Source organism: Syngnathus leptorhynchus, unplaced genomic scaffold, assembly GCF_054491065.1.
Source record: "Syngnathus leptorhynchus isolate UIUO unplaced genomic scaffold, UIUO_Slep HiC_scaffold_68, whole genome shotgun sequence".
Lineage (NCBI taxonomy): Eukaryota > Metazoa > Chordata > Actinopteri > Syngnathiformes > Syngnathidae > Syngnathus > Syngnathus leptorhynchus.
Genome location: NW_028232035.1, coordinates 30,001 through 36,781, shown reverse-complemented (window position 1 = coordinate 36,781; position 6,781 = coordinate 30,001).

Genomic DNA, 6,781 nt, shown 5'->3' with positions numbered 1-6,781 from the left:
GCTCATGACAAACGAAAAATTTTCTAAGTGCCAACGGCACTAGCGAGCGAATGTGTCCGCTCGGCGCTGGTTCCCGGGTCGGACCCGGAAGACGAAAAACGCCGGTCCTCGCCTGGAGGTCCCAGCAAAATCGGCGAAAAAACGACTAAGTGTCAACTTTCGAAAAAACGGCTAAGTGTCGACTTTCGAAAAAACGGCTAAGTGTCAACTTTCGAAAAAACGGCTAAGTGTCAACTTTCGAAAAAACGACTAAGTGCCCACGGCTCTGCGGGGCTTGTGAGTCCGCCCCGCGCCGGTTCGGCGGTCGGCCTCAAAAAGCAAAAAATCAGCCTCTCTCCCTGGAGCTCACCAAAAATTTGTCGAAATTTTTCTAAGTTCTCCTCGAGGTACCAGGGGGTGAGGTACCCGGGCTAAGGTGCAGTACCTTTTTTGGTCTTCAGGTGCGCCAGAGTACAATGAAATGGTCCCAGTAGTCAGTGTACTCATCGACTTTCCCCCCGTTTTCCAAAGCACCTCGTTTACGAGTATGGAGGAGATGGTGCTGGTCTCCCCACGGCGTCGGACACGCCGTCCTCGACAGCACAAGGTCGGATAGAAGACCTGGAAAGCGCCGTGGCACGCGCTGGAGGTGGGCACTTTGGCGAAAAAACGACTAAGTGTCAACTTTCGAAAAAACGACTAAGTGTCAACTTTCGAAAAAACGGCTAAGTGTCAACTTTCGAAAAAACGACTAAGTGTCACCTCTCTGAAAAAATGGCAAAGTGTCGCCTCTCTGAAAATTTTCTAAGTGCCCACGGCTCTGCGGGCTCGTGCATCCGAGCCGCGCCGGTTCTGCAACCGGCCTAGAATGACGAAAAATAACGGTCTCCTCCTGGAGCTCACAGCCAATTGTGGCGAAAAAGTGGCAAAGTGCCCACGGCTCTGCGGGCTCGTGCATCCAACCCGCGCCGGTTCTGCAGCCGGCCTAGAATGACGAAAAATAACGGTCTCCTCCTGGAGCTCACAGCCAACTTGGCAAAAAGTTTCTAAGTGCCCACGGCCCTGCCGAGCTTTGGCGTCCGCCCAGCGCCGGTTCCGCAGTCGGCCTCGAATGACGAAAAATAACGGTCTCCTCCTGGAGCTCACAGCCAACTTGGCAAAAAGTTTCTAAGTGCCCACGGCCCTGCCGAGCTTTGGCGTCCGCCCAGCGCCGGTTCCGCAGTCGGCCTCGAATGACGAAAAATAACGGTCTCCTCCTGGAGCTCACAGCCAACTTGGCAAAAAGTTTCTAAGTGCCCACGGCCCTGCCGAGCTTTGGCGTCCGCTCAGCGCCGGTTCCGCAGTCGGCCTCGAATGACGAAAAATAACGGTCTCCTCCTGGAGCTCACAGCCAACTTGGCAAAAAGTTTCTAAGTGCCCACGGCCCTGCCGAGCTTTGGCGTCCGCCCAGCGCCGGTTCCGCAGTCGGCCTCGAATGACGAAAAATAACGGTCTCCTCCTGGAGCTCACAGCCAACTTGGCAAAAAGTTTCTAAGTGCCCACGGCCCTGCCGAGCTTTGGCGTCCGCCCAGCGCCGGTTCCGCAGTCGGCCTCGAATGACGAAAAATAACGGTCTCCTCCTGGAGCTCACAGCCAACTTGGCAAAAAGTTTCTAAGTGCCCACGGCCCTGCCGAGCTTTGGCGTCCGCCCAGCGCCGGTTCCGCAGTCGGCCTCGAATGACGAAAAATAACGGTCTCCTCCTGGAGCTCACAGCCAACTTGGCAAAAAGTTTCTAAGTGTCACATCTCTGAAAAAACGGCTAAGTGTCGACTTTCGAAAAAACGGCAAAGTGTCACATCTCTGAAAAAACGGCTAAGTGTCGACTTTCGAAAAAACGGCTAAGTGTCAACTTTCGAAAAAACGGCTAAGTGTCGCCTCTCTGAAAAAACGGCAAAGTGTCAACTTTCGAAAAAACGACAGAGTGTCGCCTCTCTGAAAAAACGACTAAGTGTCGACTCTGAGAAAATGGCAAAGTGCCCACGGCTCTGCGGGCTCGTGCATCCGACCCGCGCCGGTTCCCCAGCCGGCCTGAAATAAGGCAAAACCAGCCTCTCCGCCTGGAGCTCAGAGCCAACTTCGCGAATATTTTCTAAGTGCCCACGGCTCTGCGTGGCTACGGCGTCTGCCCAGCGCCGGTTCCTGGGTCGAACCCCGAGGACGAGGAATGCCGGTCTCCGCCTGGAGGTCCCAGCTTAATCGGCGAAAATTTTCTAAGTGCCCACGGCTCTGCCGGGCTCGTGCATCCGACCCGCGCCGGTTCCCCAGCCGGCCTGAAATAAGGCAAAACCAGGCTCTCCCCCTGGAGCTCAGAGCCAATTGTGGCGAAAAAACGACTAAGTGTCAACTTTCGAAAAAACGACTAAGTGTCAACTTTCCAAAAAAACGGCTAAGTGTCGACTTTCGAAAAAACGGCTAAGTGTCAACTTTCGAAAAAACGACTAAGTGTCGCCTCTGAAAAAACGACTAAGTGTCGCCTCTCTGAAAAAACGACTAAGTGCCCACGGCTCTGGGGGGCTTGTGAGTCCGCCCCGCGCCGGTTCGGCGGTCGGCCTCAAAAAGCGAAAAATCAGCCTCTCTCCCTGGAGCTCACCAAAAATTTGTCGAAATTTTTCTAAGTTCTCCTCGAGGTACCAGGGGGTGAGGTACCCGGGCTAAGGTGCAGTACCTTTTTTGGTCTTCAGGTGCGCCAGAGTACAATGAAATGGTCCCAGTAGTCAGTGTACTCATCGACTTTCCCCCCGTTTTCCAAAGCACCCCGTTTACGAGTATGGAGGAGATGGTGCTGGTCTCCCCACGGCGTCGGACACGCCGTCCTCGACAGCACAAGGTCGGATAGAAGACCTGAAAAGCGCCGTGGCACGCGCTGGAGGTGTCACTGTGGCGAAAAAGTGACTAAGTGTCAACTTTCGAAAAAACGGCTAAGTGTCAACTTTCGAAAAAACGGCTAAGTGTCAACTTTCGAAAAAACGGCTAAGTGTCACCTCTCTGAAAAAACGGCAAAGTGTCAACTTTCGAAAAAACGACTAAGTGTCAACTTTCGAAAAAACGACTAAGTGTCACCTCTCTGAAAAAATGGCAAAGTGTCAACTGCGAATGTGGTGGTGCATGGAAGGAAGTGGAGGACGGCCGCCTCCTTAAACACAGGCCGAAGAGGAGCGTCAGGGCCGGCTCCTTAAACACGGACCGAGTGTCGCCCTTAACACAGACCAAGCGGAGGACGGCCGCCTCCCTAAATACAGGCCGAACCGGAGCGCGAGGGCCGCTCCTTAAACACGGACCGAGTGTCGCCCTTAACACAGACCAAGGGGAGGACGGCCGCCTCCTTAAACACAGGCCGGAGAGGAGCGTCAGGGCCAGGCTCCTTAAACATGGACCGAGTGTCGCCCTTAACACAGACCAAGGGGAGGACGGCCGCCTCCTTAAACACAGGCCGGAGAGGAGCGTCAGGGCCAGGCTCCTCAAACATGGACCGAGTGTCGCCCTTAACACAGACCAAGGGGAGGACGGCCGCCTCCTTAAACACAGGCCGGAGAGGAGCGTCAGGGCCAGGCTCCTCAAACATGGACCGAGTGTCGCCCTTAACACGGACCAAGGGGAGGACGGCCGCCTCCTTAAACACAGGCCGGAGAGGAGCGTCAGGGCCAGGCTCCTCAAACATGGACCGAGTGTCGCCCTTAACACGGACCAAGGGGAGGACGGCCGCCTCCTTAAACACAGGCCGGAGAGGAGCGTCAGGGCCAGGCTCCTCAAACATGGACCGAGTGTCGCCCTTAACACAGACCAAGGGGAGGACGGCCGCCTCCTTAAACACAGGCCGGAGAGGAGCGTCAGGGCCAGGCTCCTCAAACATGGACAGAGTGTCGCCCTTAACACAGACCAAGGGGAGGACGGCCGCCTCCTTAAACACAGGCCGGAGAGGAGCGTCAGGGCCAGGCTCCTCAAACATGGACCGAGTGTCGCCCTTAACACAGACCAAGGGGAGGACGGCCGCCTCCTTAAACACAGGCCGGAGAGGAGCGTCAGGGCCAGGCTCCTCAAACATGGACCGAGTGTCGCCCTTAACACAGACCAAGCGGAGGACGGCCGCCTCCCTAAATACAGGCCGAACCGGAGCGCGAGTGTCGCTCCTTAAACACGGACCGAGTGGAGGACGGCCGCCTCCTTAAACACAGGCCGAACAAAATGACACAAAGTGTCAACTGCGAATGTTGTCCATCCAAGGAAGGAGCGTGATGCCCGGCCGGCTCCTTAAACACAGGCCGAGAGTCGCCCCGGACGGTCCGCCTCGCGGCGCCCGTCTGCTCGGATAAAATGACACAAAGTGTCAACTACGAATGTTGTCCATCCAAGGAGGGAGCGTGATGCCCGGCCGGCTCCGAAAACACAGGCCGAGAGTCGCCCCGGACGGTCCGCCTCGCGGCGCCCGTCTGCTCGGATAAAATGACACAAAGTGTCAACTGCGAATGTTGTCCATCCAAGGAAGGAGCGTGATGCCCGGCCGGCTCCTTAAACACAGGCCGAGAGTCGCCCCGGACGGTCCGCCTCGCGGCGCCCGCCCGCTCGGATAAAATGACACAAAGTGTCAACTACGAATGTTGTCCATCCAAGGAAGGAGCGTGATGCCCGGCCGGCTCCTTAAACACAGGCCGAGAGTCGCCCCGGACGGTCGCCTCGCGGCGCCCGTCTGCTCGGATAAAATGACACAAAGTGTCAACTACGAATGTTGTCCATCCAAGGAGGGAGCGTGATGCCCGGCCGGCTCCGAAAACACAGGCCGAGAGTCGCCCCGGACGGTCCGCCTCGCGGCGCCCGTCTGCTCGGATAAAATGACACAAAGTGTCAACTGCGAATGTTGTCCATCCAAGGAAGGAGCGTGATGCCCGGCCGGCTCCTTAAACACAGGCCGAGAGTCGCCCCGGACGGTCCGCCTCGCGGCGCCCGCCCGCTCGGATAAAATGACACAAAGTGTCAACTACGAATGTTGTCCATCCAAGGAGGGAGCGTGAGGCCCGGCCGGCTCCGAAAACACAGGCCGAGAGTCGCCCCGGACGGTCCGCCTCTCGAGGCGCCCGCCCGCTCGGATAAAATGACACAAAGTGTCAACTACGAATGTTGTCCATCCAAGGAGGGAGCGTGAGGCCCGGCCGGCTCCGAAAACACAGGCCGAGAGTCGCCCCGGACGGTCCGCCTCTCGAGGCGCCCGCCCGCTCGGATAAAATGACACAAAGTGTCAACTACGAATGTTGTCCATCCAAGGAGGGAGCGTGATGCCCGGCCGGCTCCGAAAACACAGGCCGAGAGTCGCCCCGGACGGTCCGCCTCTCGAGGCGCCCGTCTGCTCGGATAAAATGACACAAAGTGTCAACTGCGAATGTTGTCCATCCAAGGAAGGAGCGTGATGCCCGGCCGGCTCCTTAAACACAGGCCGAGAGTCGCCCCGGACGGTCCGCCTCGCGGCGCCCGCCCGCTCGGATAAAATGACACAAAGTGTCAACTACGAATGTTGTCCATCCAAGGAGGGAGCTTGAGGCCCGGCCGGCTCCGAAAACACAGGCCGAGAGTCGCCCCGGACGGTCCGCCTCTCGAGGCGCCCGCCCGCTCGGATAAAATGACACAAAGTGTCAACTACGAATGTTGTCCATCCAAGGAGGGAGCGTGATGCCCGGCCGGCTCCGAAAACACAGGCCGAGAGTCGCCCCGGACGGTCCGCCTCGCGGCGCCCGCCCGCTCGGATAAAATGACACAAAGTGTCAACTACGAATGTTGTCCATCCAAGGAGGGAGCGTGAGGCCCGGCCGGCTCCGAAAACACAGGCCGAGAGTCGCCCCGGACGGTCCGCCTCTCGAGGCGCCCGCCCGCTCGGATAAAATGACACAAAGTGTCAACTACGAATGTTGTCCATCCAAGGAGGGAGCGTGATGCCCGGCCGGCTCCGAAAACACAGGCCGAGAGTCGCCCCGGACGGTCCGCCTCTCGAGGCGCCCGCCCGCTCGGATAAAATGACACAAAGTGTCAACTACGAATGTTGTCCATCCAAGGAGGGAGCGTGATGCCCGGCCGGCTCCGAAAACACAGGCCGAGATTCGACCCCGGACGGGCCGTCTTCTCCCGGCGCCCGCCCGCGTACGCCCCCCATCCCCGGTCGCCCGTCTGCTCCCGGCGGGCCTCCGAGTACCCCCTCACCCAACTGACCGACTGGCACTCATGACCCGCCTTGGTAGGGCCCCCATCGGCCTCGGCTCGTCCGACGTCGGGTGGACGGTTCCTACCCACTGCGGGTCGCACTCTAGCGCCCCGGCCGCCGCGTGAGCGTGCGCTCCCCGCGCCGCCCCGCAGGCCCCGGCGCGACCGTACTGCGGCGAGACCGAGACGACCCGGTTTGGCATCCATCCCACCTAGCCACGATCCACGGAGGCCGAGCGAGCGGCTGAGTGTCGGGCGCCGCGCGTGCGAGCGTCCGCCGGCCGCGCCGGTCCTTCCGCGAATGTCGTTTCTCAAACCCTCCGGCTTGATAGCGGCGGCACCACGGGAAGCCGTCCACACACACCGTCCGACCTCTATCCGAAAAGCCTTCCCGACCAACCGCGGTCGCGGGGGCGTCTGTCGCTCCGCATCGGGGGGGCGTATGGCTTCCGCGCTACGCGCTGCGGGCTCGGGGGGGCCGCAACGGCTGAGTCTGACTCGGCCGGGGCGCAGCTTCCCTCCCGGCAGTCAGCAATAGTGCCGATCGCGCCTGCCACCAGCCCCCTCCCCGACGGGTTC